We start from the raw sequence: 24,949 nt of genomic DNA on the forward strand, positions 1-24,949 counted from the left end.
AATCTATGATGAAGACGAGATAGGACAGCGACGTGACCAATCATACAAGTCCACTCTATGCCAAAACAACACTAAACTATCATGACTATTCCAATAGGATACAGTCTGTGATGAATATCAAACAGGACAATAGCATGATAGATCGTACAAGTGCGGTCCACATTGAAATTAGAACTGAACTGTCATGATCAATTAGATAAGATGTAGTCTATCAAGAAAAACAAATAGGATAACGACATGACCAATTGTATAGGTGTGATCTCTCTAAAATATGATAACTAATTGTCAAGACCGATAAGACAGTGTGGGGTCTACAAGGAAGACAAGATAGGACAATGACGTGATCGATCATATAGGTCCACTTTATGCCAAACATAAGACTAAACTGTTATGACCGAAATGACAGGATATGGTTTATGATGAAGACTAGATAGGATAACGACATGGCTAATCATAAAGGTGCAGTTTACGTCGAAATTGAAACTAAACTATCATGACGGATCAGACAAGATGTGGTTTATCATTAAAAGTAGACAACACAATGATGTGATCGATTGTACAGATAGTGTGCGGTCTATGACGAAGACGAGACATGACAACGACGTGGCCAATTGTACAAGTTCGCTCTCTACTGAAAATGAAATTGAACTATTATGATTGATCTGACGGGGTATGGTTTATGATGAAGACCAGATAGGACAACATTGTGACTGATCGTATAGGTGCAGTCTACGTCAAAATCAGAACTAAACTATCATGACCGATCAGACAAAATGTGGTTTATCACAAAAAACAGACAAGACAACTACGTGACTGATCATACAAGTGTGATCACCGTAAAATATGATACTGCACTGTCAAGATCGATCGGACAGTGTGCAATCCATGACGAAGACGAGACAGTAAATCGACGTGACTAATCGTACAGTTTCGTTATACTCCGAAAGCGAAATTGAACTATCATGAGCGATCCGATAGGGTACGATTTGTGAGGAATACTAAACATAACAACAACGTGATTGATCATACTAGTGTGATCTATGCTGAAATCGAAATTGAACTGTCATGACCGATCAGACATAATGTGATCTATCACAAAAATAAGATAGGACAACGATGCGACTGATTGTATAGGTGCAATCTATGAAAAAAAAATAGGATTATGACATGACTAATTGAATAGGGCTGAAATCAGAACTGAACTGACATGATCGATCAGACAAGGTACAATCTATGACGAAGAATAGACAAGACAATGACGAGATTGATCATACAAGTATAATATATGCCAAAATAAGAACTAAACTATCATGATAGATCGAATAGTGATTCATGCCCAACTGGTGTACCTTGATTTTGGTCCTCAGACAAGAGTAATCAACAAAATTTATAACCTATATCACCATGTGCTAGGATAGCCTCAACTAGCATAGCATAGTGGCTCTATGATCGTTCACTGGGAAGGGTTTTCAACTTACAACTGATAATAATTCAAAGTTGAATTGGTGCTTTTTCATTTCAAGGTTAGCTTCAAAAGAAAACATAAACTTTGGTTTTAAAAAGGATTGGTTTTAAGCTAACTAAAAATAAAGTAATGGGAATTACTTATAAAGAAAAGTGTTTCTTGGAGTTTTTGGATCACTAGGGTCAAGCTTCTAATACAAAAATAGAGTTTCGGTCACTTGACTCTTTTCCTTGCATTGGAGAATTAACCTATAGTTATTTCTCTAACCAGTGTGGTACAGATGCTTCCCTTTTATGGATTCAAACACTAAATCCCTCTCACTGATTCATCTTGCAATGGCTCATGCCTCTCACTAAGCATTTGCCATTCAAGGTGATCCTTAACCTCGGATTTCCCTTCTCAAGCTCGCAAGAGATAACTAATGGATGTCTCCTTAGAGTCCAAAAGCTTACTAAGTGTTGGCTATTCTAGAAAATCCTACCTTCTAATCACCTCCCAAAGGCTCGCAAGAGATAAACTAGTGCATCTCAATGGATGAAGATCACTTGCCTTACCAAGTGTTGGCCTAGGTGATTTAAAGGCCTTTTAAGTTAACTAAAAACATAGAAACCATTAACAGATCACACTTTCTCTTCATTAAAAGTTGAAACAACAAAACTTCCAATTTTTGCATTCGGCACCTTACCCAACTTCCTTAACTCCAAGAGACAAAAAGTCTAGCCACTCATTCTCTGAGGAAACATCCTCAGAGCTTGTTTGGCTTGTAAGAAAAAATACAATCAAAGTGAGTAGGTAAGGCAGAGCAAAGCTCTGTATTTTACTTCCTTCAAAGCTATACAAAAAGTTGTCTCTAGGAACAAGCTCCCGAGATCCCTCTGTAAAGAAAATTACAAACTATATATATGAGGTTATTCACCCCTTTGTTCTTACTTATTAACTAAGGAATCCTATGATTGGTGGATTACAAGGAGATAATGGGGATTTAAACAACAAATATCTAAAGAAAAAAATCTAAAAGAGTCGGTCTCAAATATCTGGAAGCACTCAGGTGGATTTCGTAGGCATGCAAGATGGGTTGCAAAATTTCACAAGCTGAAGGTCTCCATTTTGCAACCAAAGGCTGATTTCGTAGCTAGCACCTTGTGATTTTGCAGCTGCGAAATTGGCCTTAAGCTTGGTGTGATTGGCTTCCAATGGCTATAACTTCTTTATTTCAACTCTGATTTACGTACCGTTTGAAGCGTTTGATTCCTGACTTCCCGAGCTTCGAAAGCCATATAGTATGCATGAAATGGACTCCAAAAAATGCTCCAAATTTGTCCAAAAGTTTCTGTCCTCTTGAATTCTTCATGTTAGATTTCTCTCTTTGTTTTCCCTCCTTGCATTCATGATTTGCTTTTGGCAAAGGACTATAGAGCTTCAAAGCTTGGGTTCTTCATATAAATGAGCTTTCAATTGATTTGCCATGAATTTTATTGAACTCTCCTCAATCTTGGATTGCTTTGGTGATAAAAAAAAAAGCTATCAAAAACACCAAAACTTAACACAATTTGATTAGAAACGATTGCAAAGGTACTTAATATGCTAATTGAGTTAAAAGGTAATAACTACTACTCAAAAGTGTTTAAAAGAGTTAATTACAAGCTACAAAATAACACTTTTTGAGTAGTAATCACTCCTCCCAACCGACATATTGCTAGTCCCTTAGCAATAAAGGAGAGAAAAAATAAAAATAAACAGTAATATAATTTACAAAATCATGCTGACTACTTCAAAAAATTTTAAGTGGCATGATGATCAAACTCTCACATGGGACATTAAAGATATAAAAATCAAAATTTCAATAAGAGTTATCAAATACCTTGCCTAATCACAATTCATAAAGAGAAGGCATTATGAAAATTGAAGCTTTTAAATCGTTTCCACTTCCAAAGGGCCAAACCTTACTCTTCCACAAAAATCTAAGTGTTACTTGATAGTTTCCGAATATAGCATGCTAAACTAATCTCTCTCCCCCAACCTAGTTCTTTTTCAACACTTAGCAAACTAACAAAATTTAATAGGCTAAGAACGCACCCTTTTGTTTCACTTTTTTTTTTTTTTTCATTGTAGGAGTACAAGGCTTAAAGGTATTCTTTTCTAAATTGTCCATGTAACGGGGGTCCATCGATGACTTCCAACCAATTAAGGTTTAGGGCATCAAGCTTTAAGGATCTTTCAACCACTAACTCCTCGGATTTTACCCCGGACTTTTGAGAATGAATTTTAATACCCAAGCACCTGTAGTGTGTTAAACTCCACCTATTCACCCTTGTAACGAGCATTGAGGTCGGTGACTCCCAACCAATGAAGGCTTAGGGCACCAGGTTTTAAAGATTTTCACCATATACCCCTCATACCTTGCTCGGGTTTCAAGGCAAGCAAACATTTTTCTTTCTTTCTTTTTTTTTCAAAAGCTCATTGGATTTTTATAAGGTGTCCCAACACTATTAAATAAGGTCAAAGGTACTAAGTCTAAATTTTCCTAAGTCAAGAGGGAAATAGTTTTTCATCTTTTAATCGGAACCTATTATGCACAGTGTGTGAATAGCTTAAAGTGGAAGAACTAAGGTTGAATTCAATAGAAGTTTCAACAATTCATTAACTTTAGTAAGCGTAATACAAACTCTAAGTCAAGTGAAAAACAAAAATTCAATTTCTCCCATTTCATTTTGAAAAATTTTCCTAAATAACCATGGAAAGTAGAATAAAAACTTAAATTTTTTAAAAAAATAAGCAAAAATCAACTAAATTACCAAAATAACTTAGCATTAATAATTAAAACTTCCTTCCTCAACTCTCTTCCCCCTAACCAAGCTGAACATTGTCCTCAATGTGGCAAGAGCGATTGAAATTACAAGGAGAAAGTGGTACCTCCTGAGTGACATGGAGTTTGAGTAGAATAGGAGAAACCTCATGTTTCAAAAACAACAAAAGATATGATTAGAGGAATTAAAATAAAATTATGCCAAGAATACTAAAAAAAATGATAGATATGTATTACTTTAAGAAAGTACACTATGGAGCAAAACAAGTAATACATCCAATCCCAAATATATAAAACATAAAAAAAATATGGGATTATGAGGTCTACTACAGTAAGGAAATATAGAAAAGAAACTAGGTAAATGATCAGATGGTGGTGGGAGGATCATGTGGAGATGATGGCTCTGCTGTAAAGGTCGAAATGCTTGGGATGGATGCCTTTATCTCTCCTATAGTTGTCCCCTCAGGGGGCATAGCCTGCTCTACTAGAGGAGGGCCCTGTGATGGATCTGTAGGCTCTGATGGGATAGGAATAGTGTGCTCAGGAGGCGATAGAATTACCAAATGCTGCTATATCTGCCTAAGGATGGTAGTATGCTAGGTTTGGGTGGCAATAAGCTGATCCTGATGGGCACGTATGGCCTCCATCTACTGGGTCAAGATGCTCTGAGTAGCGGTCAATGTCTGCAAAGTGTGACATAGGCCTCTGAACTCTGAAATGGATAATGCGATCCTAGACTCAGATGGAGAAGGAGGCTCAGATGTAGCTGGTACAACTGGTGGAGTCCCTGGTGTAGCAGGAGGAGCAGAAGGTGCAACCTCAGGCATAGGTCCTATAAAGGGCACTGTAGGGGCAAGTGCTCTCGTGTCCGCAGGTATCTCAACCGGCCGTAGCTCTTTTGGATGCTCTGGTCCAGTTGGGGCTCTTAGCTCTGCATCATAAGTTGTCATACTCGTCCATTTATCGAGAGTGAATATCTCTTAGAAAATGCGTCTGCGCTCAAGCTGTGCCTCAGATGGATATCCAAGTGCTCCAAGATTTGACATAGCAATCTCGAGAATAGAAGTGGAATGGAATCCCATCTCAGCAGCTTCTTCCTATAGACCTTCTCTTCAAAGTAAAGAAGAGCGGCCATGATGAGATGATGAGGGCCAAAGAAGGACCCATAGGAATACTGGCTCCCTTAGAATCCAATTCTAAAGTTGATTCAACATCCCACTATAAAGAATCATCTGAACTCCAGTATCCTATGTAAATAACAACGAGACACCAAGTGCTCGGATCCGTGACCTGCTATCCATTGTGTTCAGTCTCCCCATGAACACCCATAGTCTAATAAGGTGAAAGATACCAGCCTTTCAAGACTACCTCTACCATCCTTGAGTTACAAATCCTCCTATTATGTGTTCAATTGACATATCTTATCTCTCAAAAGAGCTTATGTCAAGTTCCACTTATTGAACTACTATGGCCATAGTTTCCATGAACACATCTCCTTAGGATCAACCAAGGGGACACACTATCTCAACCCTAAGAGATATCATTGAGAATACCTATTGCTACCGGTTTCCATCAATAATGACCCAATCCATAAGGAATATATGATCAGCTTACAATCTCACCCATAGGTCAAAGTCATTGCTAACTTTAGCACAAGCTCAATATTCTCTCAAGGTTGAGAGACAACATAATGAAGCAGCTTGGTGAGGTCATGACAACTTGATAGCCTTAAGTCATGACTCACTATAGGATCTATCCAATGTGTAACCATACATACCAGTGCACTCACCATGGGAAACCTATCCTGATTGATACAATCCATACCACGAAATTGAGAAACTTATGGATCAAGAATGGCTCTAAGATTTTTTAGAAATAGATTTTTATGAAACTGCGACCCATTGCTTATATGGCAGCAAGAACCTTGGTATAACAAAGATGCCATAATCAATTATAGAAGGATTGTTTGATAAGTCGAAGGAGAACACCACGAAAATCGTTCCGATAAGTTCAAAGAGTTCTAAAACAAGCAAAGAGAATTTTCTCTCACAAAGTTATGAATGAAATCTATATTATTTTTCAATAAGTTGATGACTATTTAAATACAAAGAGGTCCATGAATTTGGCAATTAGAAAATCCCTAAAATATTCTGCTTAGGATTCACAGATAGCTAGAAAAGGGAAACTAAAATATCCTGAGTTAGATTCTAAAAATTGAATCCATTATTTAAAATCCCCAAATATTCTACCTAGGTGATTACTACCAAAAAGTGCTATTTTTTAGACCTAATTATAATGGTTTTAAGCACCTTTGAGTAGTAATCATATTCATTTAACCCAATTAATTCATTAAGGTCCTTAGTAATTGGTTTTAACCATTTTGTGGCAAGTTTACATGTTTTTATCAGCTTATGAATCAATTCAAGCATGCCAAATGATGGAGGAGCTACTTGGACAAGTTAAAGCAAGGATTTTGGACGTTTACAGGCTTGAATTTCAAGTGGAAACATGAGCACAAGCAAAGAGAAGCGAAGAGGAGAATAGAGGACAGCAGATGCAGTCTTCTTTCGCACTTTTGGGGCACTTCCCGAAGTCCGAAGTCCATTTTCTACATACTATATACCATTTCAAAGCTCAGGAAGTCAAGAATCCAACGCTTCAAACTGTGTACAATTTGGAGCTGAAATGAGGAAGATATGGCCTTCGGAAGACAACTGCATCAAACCTTGCGAAAATTTCGCAAGGTGAATTTCTCCTTGCGAAATTTGGCAAGGGGATTTTCCTCATGGTGCGAAATTTTGCCATTTCACACCATGAATAAACCACCTTGCGAAATTTCATAAGGAGGATTTTGGCACCTTGCGAAAATGCCTTTGAAATCCTCTGTTTCTCCACGCACGCACCACCGACTTCCCAGATATTTTTAGCTTGATATTTTCTCGTGTAAATTCCTTTTATAACCTTATATTCAGCCGACATAAGGCTTTATCTTGTAATTTTGCTATATATAGAGGTGCACAACGCCTCCAAAATGAGGAGAGAATTATTGGGGGATCGATCCTCTGTACATTAACTTAGAAATATATAAAGCTCTGTTTTTCTTCTTTTCTCTTTTCTTTCTCATTTTCTTAGTAGCCAAACATCCTTGGAGGATGAAATCCCCAAGGATGAGAGGCTAAAACCTTTAATTTTCTCAAAGTATGGATGTTATGTGATGGCTTGGATGCAATCCCATGGAAATTTCTCACACCTGGAAGGTAAGGTAGTCGTTTTTCATTAATGGTTCATAAATGCAAAGTTTGGTTTTTATTTCCTTTGGACAACTTCCAACGGCCAATACTTGATAAGCTTTTGGATTTCTATCCATTAGTTATCTCCTATGAGCTATTGGAAGGTGAGGTTTTCAATTTCAAGTTTTGCATTAATCCGTTAGAACCAATTTCAATGGCCATTGAAAGGTGAGTTTATCACCTGGAATGACTTTGAGTTGCCAATATTTGGTAAGTTTTTGGCTTTAAACCATTAGTTATCTCTTACGAGCCATTCAAAGGAAGTCTAAGGTGAATAACCATTGATGAAATTCACTACCATCTGTTTTGCCATTTTAAAGGATTAAAACTTGATTTGCTAAATCCATACCGGTTCGGGAAGCAAGCATCACCATAGTTGCAACCCCAACGCAAGGAGCCTATCCTGAGATTTCCAATTTGCATAAGAGCCAGAGCATAGCTATCCTATCTTTGAGAAACTTGTTTTTACACCCTTTCATTTTAGTCTTTAATGTTAGCTTAAATTAGTTTAAATCTCTCTAAAACATTTTCATCTTCTTTTAAAGCTAACATCCATAAGAAAATCACCTATTTTCCTAATTTGAATATCACTAGTGTTTGCGAAAACCCTTCCCAGTGAACGATCCTAGAACCACTATGCTATAGTAGCTTGGCTACTTTAGTAATACTATATAAGGTATAAATTTTGTTGATACGCCTTTAAAGCTAAGCTACCATGAGTCGTATCACTAGGATTTGCAGATAACTAGAAAAAGGAAACTAAAATATCCTGAGTTGGATTTTGAAAATTGAATCCATTATTTCCTAAAATCATGCCTACCCCAAAGTAAAAAAGAAACAAGGGAATTTCTAATTTACTACTTCCCCATAAAATTCAAAAATTAAAATATAAAAATAAATAAGAAAGGTAATTTAGCATTCTTAAAATATTGCTTTAGATTGTGCCAACCAATCTCCTTGATGAGTAAAAATAATTGGGTAATCACCAATTTAGGAAACTCCATTCAATCCACGCAATTTGCGAGTTGTTCTATTTGAAGGATTCTACTAGATTATTCCAAAGCTTGAATCATGGAAATCCAACCTTGTGGAACATGTAGAGCATCTTCCTTAGGCCTCCATGAATTCACCTCAACCCAAATGTTTTGAATCAGTTCATTCAAAGTTTTTTACTATAATTGAGAAGATCATCAAAATAAACAACAACAAATCTACCTATGAAAGCATACAAGACATGGTTCATTAATCGAATGAAAGTACTCGGTGCATTAGTTAAACCAAAGGGCATAACTAATCACTCATATAAACCATATTTTGTTTTAAAAGCAATTTTCCATTCATCGCCCTCGTTCATTCTTATATGATGATACCCACTCTATAGATCAATCTTAGAAAGAAAATACATAAGCACCATGTAATTCATCTAACATATCATCTGAGTGAGGAATAAGATGACGATACTTTATCATTATGTTTTATTGATTGCTTGGAAATCAACGCACATTCTCCACATCCCATCCTTTTTAGGAACCAAAATCATTGGATCTTCCTTGGGCTTCCACGAATTAACCTCAACCCAAATGTTTTGAATCAATCCATTGAGAGTTTCCTCGAACTTTTTAGCTTGAGCCCTTGTAACTAGACCAACTAGAACTTGAATAGGATTTGCATTCCATTTGTTAGTCGTGCCCTCATCATTGATTTCCAAGACCAGCCATCCCTCCAATTAGGAGGTGGTGCACTATAACCTCTAATGGGTTGCCTATATCCATGAACCAACTGTGAACAAGTCATCTATTTACAAGGAACCTATGACTTGGATCTTCTATGCAACTCTTAATGCACCTAAGTCACATACAATGCTATAGATGCAAATAAGAATGCTCATAAAGTATAATACAAGGAATAAAGATAGATAAAAGGGAAACTGGAACATCATTAAATAAATAATGAATTCCAAATTTATTACATCATGTCATGCTTTTAAAGGCTCTATCCTAACACGCACCATTATGATTGGTCATGTCGTTGTTCTATATGGTTTTCTTCACATACCGCACCTGGTCTGATCAATCATGACATCATAGTTTCACTTTCGATGAAAACCACATCTGTACGATCAGTCACATAGTTGTCCTATTTGTTTTCTATCACTATCGGCACCCAATCCATTCAGTCAAGATAGTTTGATATCATTTTCATCGTAGACCACACAACTATGATCAGTCACGTCATTGTCCTATTTGGTTTTCATCATAAATGACACTTAATTTGATCGGTCATGACAACTTAATTTCGTTTGTGATGTAGACCACACTTGTACGATCAGTCACATCGTTCTCCTATCTGGTTTTCATCACAAACCATAGTCAGTCTGATAACTCCCAATAGTTCAGTTTCGGTTTCGACATGGACCAGACCTGTAGATTGGTCACGTCTTTGTCCTATTTAGTTTTCATCATAGACCGCACCTAGTATAATCAAAGACAGTAGTTGAGTTTCATTTTGGGCATAGACTGCATCTATACAATTAGTCACATCATTGTCTTGTTTGGTTTTCATCATAGATTGCAATTGATTTGATCAGTGAGGATAACTCAATTTCGTTTTTGGTGTAAACCCCACATTATGATCGATCATGTCATTGTCCTATTTGGTTTTCATCACATATCGCACCCAATCCGATAAAAAAGGGCAACTCAGTTTCGTTTTTTGTTGTAGACCGTATTTGTACGATTGATCATGTTGTTGTCCTGTTTGGTTTTTGTCACAAACTACAACAGGTCTGATCGATGATGATGACTAATTTCATTTTTTCAGTGTAGACCACACCATTACAATCAATCATATCATTGTCTTGTTTGATTTTTGTTACATACCGCACCCGGTCTGATCAATCATAACAACTCAATTTCATTTTCAACGAAGACATGTTATACGATTAGTCACATAATTGTCCTATCTGGTTTCCATCACTGTCGGCACCTAATTTGATCAGTCAAGACAGTTTAGTATTGTTTTCATCATAGACCGCACATGTATGATTAGTCACATTGTCCTGTCTAGTTTTTGTCACAAATGGCATCCAGTTCGATCGGTCATGACAACTCAATTTTGTTTTCGACGTAGACCGCACATGTATGATCAGTCACATCGTTGTCCTGTCTGGTTTTCATCACAAACCACACTCGATCAGATAGGTCCCGACAATTCAGTTTCTATTTCATATACCAAACCTATAAACTGATAATGTAGCTGTCCTGTCTGGTTTTTATGATAGACCATACCTAGTTCGATCAGACATGGTAGCTTAGTTTTGTCATTGATGTAAATCAATTGGTCACTTCATTGTCCTATCTAGTTTTCATCATAGACTACAGTAGGTTTGATTGGTCATGACAACTTAGTTTTGTTTTCGGCAAAGATCGCATTTGTACAATTTCTATCACTATTGGCACTCGATCCGTTTGGTCATGATAGTTCAGTATTATTTTCACCATAGAATGCACCTGTATGATTGGTCAATTTGTAGTCCTATCTAGTTTTAATCATAGACCGCACTAAGTTAGATAAGTCCTCATAGTTCAGTTTTGGTTTCAACAAAGACCAGATATATAAGATCGGTCACATCGTTGTCTTGTCTGGTTATCACAAACCAGATTCAGTCTAATCGATCACGAAAACTTGGTTTCATTTTCAACATAGATCGATTTTGTACAATCAGTTAGGTTGTTGTCATATTTGGTTTCCATCATAGTCGGCACCCAGTCCAATCGATCATAACAATTCAGTATCGTTTTCGACATAGATTGCACCTGTATGATGGGTCACATTATTGTCCTATTTGGTTTTCATCACAGATTGCACCTGGTCATACAGGTCCTGACAATTTAGTTTTGGTTTCGACGTAGACTAGATCTATACTGTCGGTCACATCACTGTGCTGTCTAGTTTTCATCACAAATTGGACTTGGTATGATCGGTTACACTAGCTCAGTTTCATTTTCAACGTAGACCACATCTGTAGAATAAGTCACAAAGTTTTCCTATCTAGTTTTTGTCATAGTCGACACTCAATCCAATCAGTCAAGATAGTTCAGTATCATTTTTAGCATATATTACACCTATATGATCGGTCATGTTGTTGTCCTATCGGGTTTTGATGATAGATAACTCTCGATCTAAATAGTCATGATAGCTTAATTTTGTTTTAGGTATAGACCGTTTCTATACGATCAGTCACATAGTTGTCTTATCTTATTTTCATCACAATCGGCACCCGATCCAATTGGTTATGAAAGTTCAATATCATTTTCGGTGTAGACTGCACCTGTATGATCAATCACATCATTGTTCTATCTGATTTTCATCATAGACAACACTCGATCTGATCGGTCATGATAGTTTAATATCGTTTTTGGCGTAGACAACACCGATCCCTTCATTCACATCATTGTTTTGTCTGGTTTTGTCACATACTACACCCGATCAATAGATCATGATATCTCAATTTCATTTTCGGCGTAGACCACACCTGTACAATTAGTCACGTCATTGCATTGTCTGGTTTTCCTCAAACACCGCACCTAGTCAAATAGGTCCTAACAATTCAATTTCGGTTTCAACATAGACCAAACCTTTACAATCAGTCACATCGTTATCCTATCTAGTTTTCGTCAAAGACCATATCCGATCCGATCGATCATGATAGATCAGTTTCATTTTTGACATAGACTACATCTATATGATCAGTCATGTTGTTTTCCTATTTGGTTTTCATCATATTGACACTCCATTGAATTGATCACAATAGTTTAGTATCGTATTCAATGTAGACTGCACTTATATGATTAATCACGTCATGTTTTGTCTTGTTTTCATCACAAATGGCACCTAGTCTAATTGGTTTGGACAACTGTAGACCCTTAATTTTGTCCCTTGACACTTGCATTTTATCCTATGGGTGTCACATGCACCCATGTTTTCATATGACCCCGCCATGGCCCCCTTTTAGCCTTGATCGGTTTCTGAGCCGTGTGTAGGTTTATTTGTGGTCCAATGTAATGCGGGTGTGTAGTTCATTTTGGAGTTCTATCATGGCCAATTTCCCTAGTTGTTCACATCATGCTATAGGGAAGGAAGTGAGGCCCCCCAAAAATTCCAGTTCAATTGGAATTCATAGGAGCGGGTTCGAATTCAGAGCACTTAGGCTTCTTTTGATCATATCTCCCTCATCCAAACTTGTAATCACACACAGTTTTTTTTTTTTTTTATGGACTCCTTATTCTTCAAGGAACATTCTATCAAAATTTCAAATTTTTTCTCAACTGGCTCAACTAGTTCCCAAAATTTCAGTTCAGTTGGAATTCATTGAAGCAGGTCCGAATTTGGAGCACTTGGGCTTGTTTTGATCATATCTCCCTCACCAGAACTCGGAATTGTGCACCATTTTTTTTTATGGACTCCTTATTCTTCAAGGAACATTCTGTAAAAATTTCAATTTTTTTCTCAATCGGCTCGACCAGTTCCCAAAGTTTTAGTTTAGGCAGAATTCATTAAAGCAGGTCCGAATTAGGAGCACTTGGTCTTGTTTTGATCATATCTCCCTCATCTCACCTCGAAATTGCACACCATTTTTTTATGGACTCCTTATTCTTCAAGGAACATTCTGTCAAAATTTCAATTTTTTTCTCAACCGGCTCGATCGATTGGCATCTGGTTCAACCAGTTCATCGAGTCAACTTATATGGAGCACTAATTTTGGTGATTTTGGAGCCCAATTACTACATGGCTTGGGCCCATGGGCTCCAGATCAGTTTTGGGTTGTATTTTGGATCCATTTTGGGCCTTATTTTGGATTCTTTGCAGCCCACCATAAATCCATATGGATTCTTGGTGGGGAAGCAAGTTGAAAGCTTAAGTGGTCAGCTTGCATGGAAAATGAGGAGGGGAGTTAATGGGGAAGCTGATTTCGAGAATGACAAGAGCTTTTTCCAGGGCTTGAAGGAGAGAAAAACGAAGAGGCTTTGATGGTTGGAGGTCTGGGACTATAAAAGAGGAAAAAAAATCAGATTTGAAGGGACTTCTTCTTTTTCTGAAAGGGGGGACTCTGTGGAATCGTGGGGAAGGAATTTTATAAGAGGTTTATGGAGGGTTTCTTTTCATGAGTGGTTTGAGAGAGTGGAGTGAAGAGGTCCTCCGACTTTTGGGGGTCTCAGATACATTTGGAGAAGCTTTGCAAGCTAAAGGAGCACCTCTCAAAGGCTGGTTCTTCAGGTACGTTTCTGGTTCCTCACAGAACTCTTACTTGCATTCGGTTCCTCTTTCTGATCATTCCAAAATGCTTAATGCTTTATTAATTGGTGTGGATGAAAAGGGCCAGAAATTGTTATGTTGAAATTGGTTCTTTGTGTGTTTGCCATGATCTTCATTCAGTTGATGCCATTGATCCCTTTTGATTTTGTTCATGTTAAAAATCTATTTTGAATCATTCTCCCATTTTATAAACACATTGCCTTGTTTTGATTGGTTCTCCCTCATCTAGACTTAGAATTGAGTGCCGCTACTTCTGTTGGATTCTTTATTTTTTGGGGAATCGACTGTTAAAATTTCATAATTTTTCCCAACCAGTTGAACTAGTTGGGAACCGGTTCAACAGGTCCTGCATGTCTAGCCCTGTTTTATAAATGTGTTACATTGTTTTGACAGGTTCTCTCTCATCCAGGATTGTAATTGAGCGTCGTTACTTTTTTTGGATTCTTTATTCTTTAGGGAATCTACTGTTAAAATTTTAGAATTTTTCTCAACTGGTTGAACTAGTTGGGAACTGATTCAATAGGTCTCGCATGTCCAGTCCTATTTTATAAATGCCCTATTTTATAAATGCTTTGCCTTATTTTGACTGGTTCTCCCTCATCCGGGCTTGGAATTGAGCGTCGTTGCTTTTTTTGGATTCTTTATTCTTTGGAGAATCTACTGTTAAAATTTCAGAATTTTTATAAGCCGGTTGAACTAGTTGGGAACTAGTTCAATATGTCCTGCATGTTTAGCCCTATTTTATAAACGGATTGCCTTGTTTGGACTGGTTTGAGCGCCGTTACTTTTTTTTTATTATTCTTTATTCTTTGGGGAATCTACTGTTAAAATTTCAGAATTTTTCTCAATCGGTTGAACTGGTTGGGAACCGGTTCAACAGGTCCTGCATGTCCAACCCTGTTTTATAAACGTGTTGCCTTGTTTTGACCGATTCTCCCTCATCCGAGCTCGGAATTGAGCGTCGTTGATTTTGTTGGATTCTTTATTCTTTGGGGAATCTAATGTTAAAATTTCAGAATTTTTATAAACCAGTTGAACTGGTTGGGAACCGGTTCAACAGGTCCTGCATGTCCAGCCCTATTTTATAAATGTGTTGCCTTGTTTTGATCGGTTCTCCCTTATCTGGGGTCGGAATTGAGGGTCGTTGCTTTTTTTTTTTGGATTCTTTATTCTTTGGGAAATCTACTGTTAAAATTTCAGAATTTTTATAAATCGGTTGGACTAGTTAGGAACCGGTTCAACAGGTCCTTCATGTCCAGCCTTGTTTTATAAATGTCTTGCCTTGTTTTGGCCGGTTCTCCCTCATTAGGGCTCGGAATTGAGCGTCGTTGCTTTTGTTGGATTTTTTATTCTTTGGGGAATCTACTGTTAAAATTTTAGAATTTTTTTTCTCCATCGGTTAAACCGGTCGGGAATCGGTCCAACAATCCCTACATGATCAGTCTTGTTTTAGTATGTTTTGACCCTTATTTTTGTTATGGCATGAGCCCTTAGTCTCCGAGGCACTTGTGGGCCTCATTTAGAGTTTTAAATGGGCTCTAAACTGAATCATAATAGACCCACTTCAGAGCTAGAGGCATTAGGGGTCAGGTAAGTTTAGTTTGATTTGATGTTGGAGATTGGTGAATTGTTGTTTAAGGGAATGTGTAAGGAATAAAATAATTGGGTGTCGTCATTTCCATTCACTTCCTCTTTAAGCGTGAACTTTGATGCTTGATCATGAATGTCTACTACATGCTTGTGTTTGTTGCCTCATCTTCTCCTTGCAGCGCATGGCTGGGGACCTCAGGTATTCACTCTGATTTTTACTTGTTAAGTGTATGTGCACGCTTAATACTAGGTGGGTCTATGTGATTCATGCCATTTGTTTAGCCTAAGGTTTGTTTGGTCTTTGACCCATATGCTCCCATATACCCATTTCATCAGTAGAGACCGAGTTCTGGGCCTAGAAGGGTGCTACCTCTCGTGAGGTACCTTCCAAATAGGTAACCTGATCCCCGGATGCAGAATCTAGTTTTTGCAGACCATTTTTTTTCTTGATTAGAGTCATGCTGGGGTTTTTTTTCTTACTTAAATTTTTCCCATTTAAAAATAAAAATAAAAAGTAAGTGGCGACTCCAAACAAAACTATTCCTCATTGGGGATGGATTTTCCAAAACCCCAGAATGCACTTACTTTCTTATTCTTTTAAAACGCGAGTTGCACAGATCGGTGGATCTGGTGAGGGTCCACAAATTGGCAACTCCGCTGGGGATCGAACCTAGAATCTCTGGTTTCATAAGAGGATCAAACTTGAACTTAAATTGGGTATATTGTAGCACATGGTTCTCTGATCAGTAGACTCTTAAGCTATATAGATGACTGATGATCATGTACTTGATTGGTATCTGGCTTACACCTGTGATGTGTTGATGCTTGTGTGTCCACTTGATTGGTTTTAGCATGCTTGCTCATTGCTGATTGGTACTTAGTTATGAGATTTGGGATTGGCATAGATGGTCAGATTGTGTGTGTAGATTTTGTGGTAGGCCTTGCCCTTTGTGCATGACTATTTGCTGCATGGCTACTTTTTCTCTTGCATGACTATTTGCTGCTTGTGTTTGTGGGGCATGCTTGTATCCCCTTATTTCTGAATTACTAGTCTTGGTCGACTATTTCTCATTGATTGCTTGAGTTGTTTGGGATTCAGTCCCAACTGTTTGCCTTCGACAAGCTAGGGGTTTGGGAGTAAGGTCTAGCATAGGGGTTATATCGATGTTTAGGAGCACTATGGAGATGATGGATATTTAAGCAATGAAGACCTGTATAGCCCTGAGCTGGATTTCATGGATACATGCATAGCCAGTGTGTCACTTTGATTGTTGAATGATTATTGGTTAAGATCATAAATTGTGTATCCCTGTGAGTACAGTCATCTAGCTTGTAGGACTTGAATTTTCCCTTTATTAGCTTTTGAACCACCTCACCCTTGAGGTATCACCATGTCAGAATCCCGCTCCTGCCCATGGAACCATGTATTAGATTAGCTGTTAACATCACATGATAGTTCATTCCCTTGGAGGATTTAGTCATGGGATTAGATTATAGAATTGATTTCAGGGCTGGTAGTCACGAGGATTGACATACCCCTTTTCTTTTGTAGATTGTTGATTGAGATCGACCTAGGTTCTCGAGCTTGGATCAAGGTCAGAGGCAAACTTGTTAGAGGATCAGACCAGTATAGCCAGTCAAGACAGACATCAGTTCAGAGAGATATGGACTCGTAGTATGCTACTGTTGACCAGTTGGCAAAGATTACAGATACCATGGCGTCACTCAAAGATGTTATTTTAGGATTGGGTCAGAGGATTAACGGGCACCAGGCTCCACCAATACCGATTCAGGGGACCACCCCACATGATTCTTCCACACCCCCACCACTACCACCATCTGGACCTACCATACAATCGGACTTTACAGTCCCCCCTCCACCACCACCCCCAGTTCAATCAGCCCCACAGGCAGGGGCCTTTGTCTTACATGGTCAGGCTGAGACTACACCACATTCTGTTGTGGCACCTACACACCTACATAGATTGTTGATGACACTCAGGCCCGTATCGATAGGATTGAGCAGAGGATAAGGTCTCTACATGTTTCTGATGGAGTCATGGGTTGGGACGGATATGATGACTTTCTAGTGGCAGCTTTGTCAGTTGAGTTCCGCATGTCGGACATTGAGAGATACACAGGGATAGGGTGCCCCCGTATTCATTTACAGTCGTATAGAGCTATTATGCGTGGGCATAGGTTAGACGAGACACAAATGATCATGTTGTTCCCTTTGTCCCTGAGTGGTGCCGCCCAGCGGTGGTTTGCTTCATTGGACCCATCACGACGCCGGACATGGACTGATCTGGCATAAGAGTTTCTCAAACAGTATTCCTTGAATACTGTAGTTGATGTATCCTGGAGAGAGTTAGAGGCCCTCAGACAGAAGCTGGATAAGACAGTTACCTTCTTCATCTCCCGCTGAAGGAAGAAGATAGCACAGATTATTGTCAGATCCTCAGAGCGTGATCAGATCAGTATGATTATGCGCAGTCTTTAGCCCTGCTACGCTAGACATCTCATGGGTTTTCCATAGATAGACTTTGGCTCCTTAGTGCAAGCCCTCTATGGCATCGAGGAGGGTATATCTAGAGGATTATGGGTAGATTCTTCCCCCTCAAACTCAAAAGGGAAGAAGCCGGGGTTAGGACCCAGGCCATCAGATGTTAGCACCATTAGTATGATGGGGTATAGGTCCCCATGTCGGCCTTAAACTCAGAGGTAGTTTTTAGATACCTCTTATTAGATGATGCAGCATGATCAGTGCAGGCTAGCTATTCCCATTAGGCTAGCAAGGCCTGCTTATCTACATTCGTTGCCACAACCAGTATATGCTACATAAGCATTCTAGAGGCCACCCATGCAGTTTCATTAGTATAGAGCACCGTGTCTGCCAAGGCCAACTAGACCGTTCACACAGCTTGGGATGCCATTGAGCAGAGCATTTTAGAGATTAGTTGAGGAAGGATTGATTGCCCTGTTACCACTCAGACCATCATTACAGCCTACCCCACCAGGATTCAGGACAAACCTTCACTATGCTTACCACCAGAGAGCGGGTCATGATACAAACAGTTGCTCAGCACTGAGACATGCTATACAGGACTTGATTGATCAAGGTCTGGTTAATTTGGGATGACCCGCAATGACCACAGACCCGTTACCTACTCATGACACTAGAGTTGTACCTCCACTCCCAAAGGGAATCCATTTGATTGAGCACACAGAGGGTGATGTATTTATGATGGGTCGGGATGGAGAGACTCCTCGGTAGATCAGTTTGTACAAGGACTCAGATTTCATTGGATGCTTTATCCCGCGCCACACTTGGTGGATTCACCGATGTGCCCTCCATTTCCGTTTCGGATACTTCAAACCAGCAAGTCCCTAGGCCATTCATGTTGGCCCCAGATAGGACTCCTAGACGACTATCAATACCACTAGGATATTTGCAGCACGCACCACCTTTGACTCATTTCATTCTGTTCCCAAAGGGGTATGGACCTGCTCATAGAGATGTTCATATAGTCACACGGAACGGGAGAGAAGCACATCCTCCACCTATCGATAGGCCATTTGCTGGTACAACTTCTAGGGAAGAGGTTCAGAGAGAGGACGATGAGATATTATGCCAGTTGCGCACTACGCAGGCTTGCATATCCATTTGGAGCTTATTGGCCTCATCTAGCACACATAGAGATGCATTGGTCAAAGCCCTTGGCCAAATTAGAGTTGATACTGCTACCACCCCGAAGGGGCTAATTCACTTTTTGACAACTGATAGGGCTATGTGCATTGTGTTTTTCGATGATGACTTGCCATTAGAGGGATCATGTCACATTTGCCCTTTGTATATCAGTGTTGCATGTTTAGGCCATCGAGTGCCAACAATCTTGCTGGACAACGGCTCTGCCTTGAATGTTTATCCTTTGGCTACAACCATTGCTCTTGGCTTTTCTCCATCTGATTTTGGGCCATCCACACAGACCATCAGAGCTTATGACGGGACTCAGAGGACAGTTATGGGTACTCTCACTACACATGTCATGATAGGGTCGATCAGATATTATATACTCTTTCAGGTTTTGAGGATCCAGACATCTTTTAACCTGCTTCTCGGCCACCCCTGGATTCATGAGACGGGTGTTATACCACCTTCCCTTCATCAAAAGGTGAAGCTTATACATGAGTGGCGCATTATCATGATACAGTCTAACAGAGACGTTGTTACCTCTTCCAAGCCAGTGTTACAGATCAATCACAGTGAGGATGACTTGCACTTGACCGGATTTACTATTGATAAGGTTCAGGTTGTCAGTTTAGAGGATGACAATAGAGACATGGTACCTATGCCTTTTGATCAGTACAGCAGCACTCTGGTACTCAATGTGATGAGAGGCATGTCTTATATGCCTAGCTTGGGATTCGGTCGCCGCCAACAAGGGCTGTGCGAGTTTGCTTTCATAGTTGATCATGACATACCATATGGATTGGGTTACACTTCTTCTGAGGATGATGCACAACACATGGCGAGATTGCGTCGAGATAGGGTGAGAGCTCACTTGTTCGAGGTTCCATTCGATTACCCCCTTCGCCCATACACTTTTCTGTTGGCTGACTATTTTACTAGAGGATCAGAGCATGCACCCCACACAAAGGGAGTTGACCGTGTTCCTGAGGCAGTTGAGATTCAGGGTATTCAGCAAGCCCTAGGACAGATGTGTTTGAGTTCTGAGACCACTGAGCCACCCGAGGCCATGATAGTTGCATCCCCATCACCAGATCGAGCCAGGGTGTTTTCCATGTGTTTTCCTAAGGAGATCCCTGACTATGACTTGCCTATGGATTTGGGATATGGTTCCGATGGTGTGATTCTGCCTGATACTTATATGGACGAGATGGACGTGATCAGCACTGACCGTATCCTTGACATGGCCCCACATGGGCCCCATTCTGCTTTTGACATGTTTGGAGTTTCTATGATTGATTCTGATGATATGACACTTTATGATTCTTGCACTGACGCGATGGACATGATCGGTGATTACTACTCAAAAAGTGTTATTTGATAGCTTGTAATTAACCCTTTTAAACACTTTTGAGTAGTAGTTATCACCTTTTAACCCAATTAACATATTAAGGACCTTTGCAATCATTTCTAATCACTTTGTGTAAGTTTTGGTGTTTTTGTTAGTAATTTGATCACCAAAGCAATCCGTGATTACTACTCAGAAAGTGCTATTTTGTAGCTTGTAATTAACTCTTTTAAACACTCTTGAGTAGTAATTATTACCTTTTAACTCAATTGACATGTTAAGGACCCTTGCAATCGTTTCTAATCAAATTGTGTTAAGTTTTGGTGTTTTTGATAGCTTTTAGCTACACCAAAGCAATCCAAGAATGAGGGAGAGCTGTATATAGTTCATGGCAAAGATTTTGGAAGCTCAAATTCATGAAGAACCAAGCTTTGGAGCTCTATAGCCCTTTGCCAAAGTCGTTTAAAGTATGCAAGGAAAGAACAACGGAGAGAGGAAAAACAGAGTGAAGAAAATAGAGGACAACATCTACAGTCTTCTTTTGCACTTTTGGAGCACTTCCCGAAGTCCATTTTCTACATGCTATATACCATTTCAAATCTCCAGAAGTCAAGAATCCAACGCTTCAAACAGTGTACGAATTGGAGTTGAAATGAGGAAGATATGGCCTTTGCAAGACAACTGCATCCAGCTGAAGGACAAATTCGCATCTTGCGAATTTGGAACTTCAACGTGCGAAAATGGATTCCAAGTTGCGAAATCAACTTGCAAGATTTTCGCAAGTCACCATGCAACGTGCGAAATCTACATGCGAACTGGGATATTTGTGTACTGACTCTTTTAGATCTTTTCTTCATATATTTTTGTATAAATTTCCATTCTTCTCCTTGTAATCCACCAACCATAAGATTTCTTAGCTAGGAAGGTTGGAAAAACTTCTCTATATATATCCCCTTGCATCCATTGTAAAAGATATAGATATATAATATATGTGAAATCGACAAACAGAGCACTTGCTCTGTTTCTTCTTCATATTTTTGTTTTCTCGTTAGTTTTCTTTCTAGTCAATCAAACTCTGAGGATTTTTCCTCAGAGGATGAGAGGCTAGGCTCTTTGTCTCTTGGAGTGAAGAAAGTTGGGTAAGTTTCCACATGCATAAATTGGAAGTTTTGTTGTTTTAGTTTTAATGAAGAGAAAGTGTGACCCGTTAATAGTTTTTATCTTTTTAGTTAACTTAAAACGCCTTTAAATCACTTGAGACAACACTTGGTAAGGCAATGATTACTACTCAAAACATGCTATTTTGTAGCTTTTAATTAGCTCTTTTTAACACCCTTGAGTAGTAATTACTACCTTTTAACTCAATTGGCATGTTAGGGACCCTTGCATTCGTTTCTAATCAAATTGTGTTAAGTTTTGGTGCTTTTTGATAGCTTTATGCTCACCAAAGCAATTCAAGAATGAGGGAGAGCTATATATAGTTCATGGAAAATCTTTTGGAAGCTCAAATTCATGAAGAAACCAAGCTTTGGAGCTCCATAGCCCTATGCCAAAGTCGTTCAAAGTATGCAAGGAAAGAACAAACAGAGTAAGGAAAATAGGGGACGGCAGCTTCGGTCTTCCTTCGCACTTTTGGAGAACTTTCTGACTTACATTTTCTACATACTATATACCATTTTAAAGCTCCGGAAGTCAAGAATCCAACGCTTCAAACCGTGTGTGATTTGGAGCTGAAATAAGGAAGATATAGCCTTCGGAAGACAACTGCATCAAGTTGAGGGACAATTTCGCACCTTGCGAAATTGGAACTCCAACGTGCGAAATTTAAAGTGGATGGCAGTTGTGTAGTCACGGTGAAGCCCAGAATGCGAAGTTGATTTTGCAACTTGTGAACTTGGATCTCAACGTGCGAAAGTGGTTTCTAAGTTGCGAAATCAACTTGCGAAATTTTCGCAAGTCACCATGCAACGTGCGAAACTGGGATATTTATGCCGACTCTTTTTCTTCTGATATTTTTGTGTCTAAATTTCCATTTTCTCCTTGTATTCAGCCACTCATGTAATTCCTTAGCTAGGAAGTATCCAAGGAAGGGTAAATTACCTTCCTATATAAACTCTCTTGTAAACATTGAAAAGGGGACTCTCGGGGAGCTTTCTCCAGGAGACCAACTTATGTATTTTCTACATATAGTGAAATACAGAGATCTCTTTTGTTTGCTTTTTCCTTCTACTATTTTCTTTTTCTTGGAAGCCAAACAGCCTCTCTGAGGATGTTTTCCCAGAGAATGAGAGGCTAAACTTTTGGTTTCTTGGAGTGAAGGAAGCTAGGTGAAAAGTCCAGATGCTAAAGTGGAAAACTCCTCGTGCATTAAATACAGGTAGTTCGAGTTCATAAATGGCTTTTAAATCTAAAGTTTTGCTTTAAATCCCTTAGAATCACTTTGAATGGCCAACACATGGTAAGTTTCAGGTCTCTGTGGATGCTTATTGCTAGATCCATATCAGTCAATTAGTTATCATGTACGAGCCATTGGAAAGTGGTTCAAGGTGAAGACCCATAGTGTCTAAAGCCATAAATGGAACTTGACTACCACTTCTATTTACTTTTTTTTGGATTAAATCTTCATTGTTAAACCTATACCGGTTCAGGAAATAACTATAGGTTAAATCCCCAATGCGAGGAGAAAAATCCGGAGTTTCCCACTTTGCATTCTGAGCTTGATCCTAGCAACCCTTAGCTCCGGGAGACTTTCTTTCTTCCATTTTTACTTAGTTCTATATTAGTGTAGTTTCAAACATCACTTTCAAAACAAATTTTATTTTCTTTTAAAACTTTAAGTTTATGTCAAAGGAAATCATCAGACTCAATCTCAAATCTTGAGTATATCACTGGTAGAGTGAAAACCCATCCCAGAGTTCGACCCTAGAGCTGCTATTCTATAGTAGTTTTGCTACGCCAGTATGAGGTCATAGGATTTATAACTGTTTTTTATTAAAATACCCGACTGGGCAAGAATCAGGCAAGTGATCTCCGTCCATGGAGATGCACTGATTTACCTCTTGCGAGCTTTTGGGAGGTGGTTTGAAGGTAGGATTTTCTAGAATTGCCAACACTTGGTAAGCTTTTAGACTCCAATGAGACATCCATTAGTATCTCTTGCGAGCTTGTGAAGGGAAATCCAAGGTTAAAGATCACCTTGAATGGAAAATGCTAGGTGAGAGGCACGAGCCATTGCAAGTTGCATTAGTGAGAGGGATTTAGTGTTTGAACCCATTAAAGGGAAGCATCTATACCACATCGGTTAGAGAATTAACTATATGTTAATTCTCTAATGCAAGGAAAAGAAACAAGTGACTGGAACTCTCTTTTTGTATGAGGAATCTGAGCCTAGTGATCTGAAAATCCAAGAAACACTTTTCTTAGTAAGTAATTTCCATTACTTTATTTTTGGTTTCACTTAAAAACCAACCTTTTCAAACATCTTTATGTTTTCTTTTAGTGCTAACCTTGAAATGAAAAGGCACCAATTTAGTTTTTGAACTAATATCAATTGTGAAGTGAAACCCATCTCTGTGGACGATCCTAGAGCCACTACACTATGCTAGCTAAATGCTACCCCGGTATATGGTGAAATAGGTTTATAAATTTTGTTGATTACTCCCATCTGAGGATTGAAATCAAAGCACCTCAATTGAGTTGAATCAATTGGCACACCAATCGGGCATGAATCAATCCGCGATTGAGGAGAGTTATTTGGAATCCATGGCAAAGCAATGGAAAACTCAGAAATATGAAGAACCAAAGCTTTGAAGCTTTAAAGTCCTTTGCCATAAGCAAATCCGAAATGCAAGGAGGGAAAGCAAAGAGAAACCTGACATGAAGCATTCTAGAGGACAGTCACTATCACCCACTTTTGGAGCACTTCCTAGAGCTCAATTCATGCATACTATATTTTGTTTCGAAGCTCAGGAAGTTAGCAATCCAATGCTTCAAATGGTGCACGATTCGAAGTTGAAATGAAGGAGTTACAACCATTGGAAGCTGATCACTCAAAGCTAAAGGCCAATTTCGTAGGGCTACGAAATCAACCTTTGGCTACGAAATGGTGTCCTTCATGCTGCGAAATTTCGCAGCCCTCTTGCATGGCTGCAAAATTCTCCTGAAGCTTCCCGATATTTGCAACCGACATTTTTGAGATCTTTTGCTTTAGATATTTGATGTCTAAATCCCCAAACTCTCCTTGTAATCCACCTATCATAGGATTCCTTAGTCTTTAAGCAAGAACAAAGGGTAAATAACCCCTTATATATTGTTTGTAAATTTCCATTAAGAAGAGGACGGGAAGCTTGTTCTCAGAAAACTTTGTATAGTTTTGCAAGGAAGTAAAATGTAGAGTCTTTACTCTGCCTTACCTTCTCGATTTGATTGTATATATTTATTTAATTTT

This window comes from Vitis riparia, unplaced genomic scaffold (genome assembly GCF_004353265.1).
Source record: "Vitis riparia cultivar Riparia Gloire de Montpellier isolate 1030 unplaced genomic scaffold, EGFV_Vit.rip_1.0 scaffold392_pilon_pilon, whole genome shotgun sequence".
Classification (NCBI taxonomy): domain Eukaryota; kingdom Viridiplantae; phylum Streptophyta; class Magnoliopsida; order Vitales; family Vitaceae; genus Vitis; species Vitis riparia.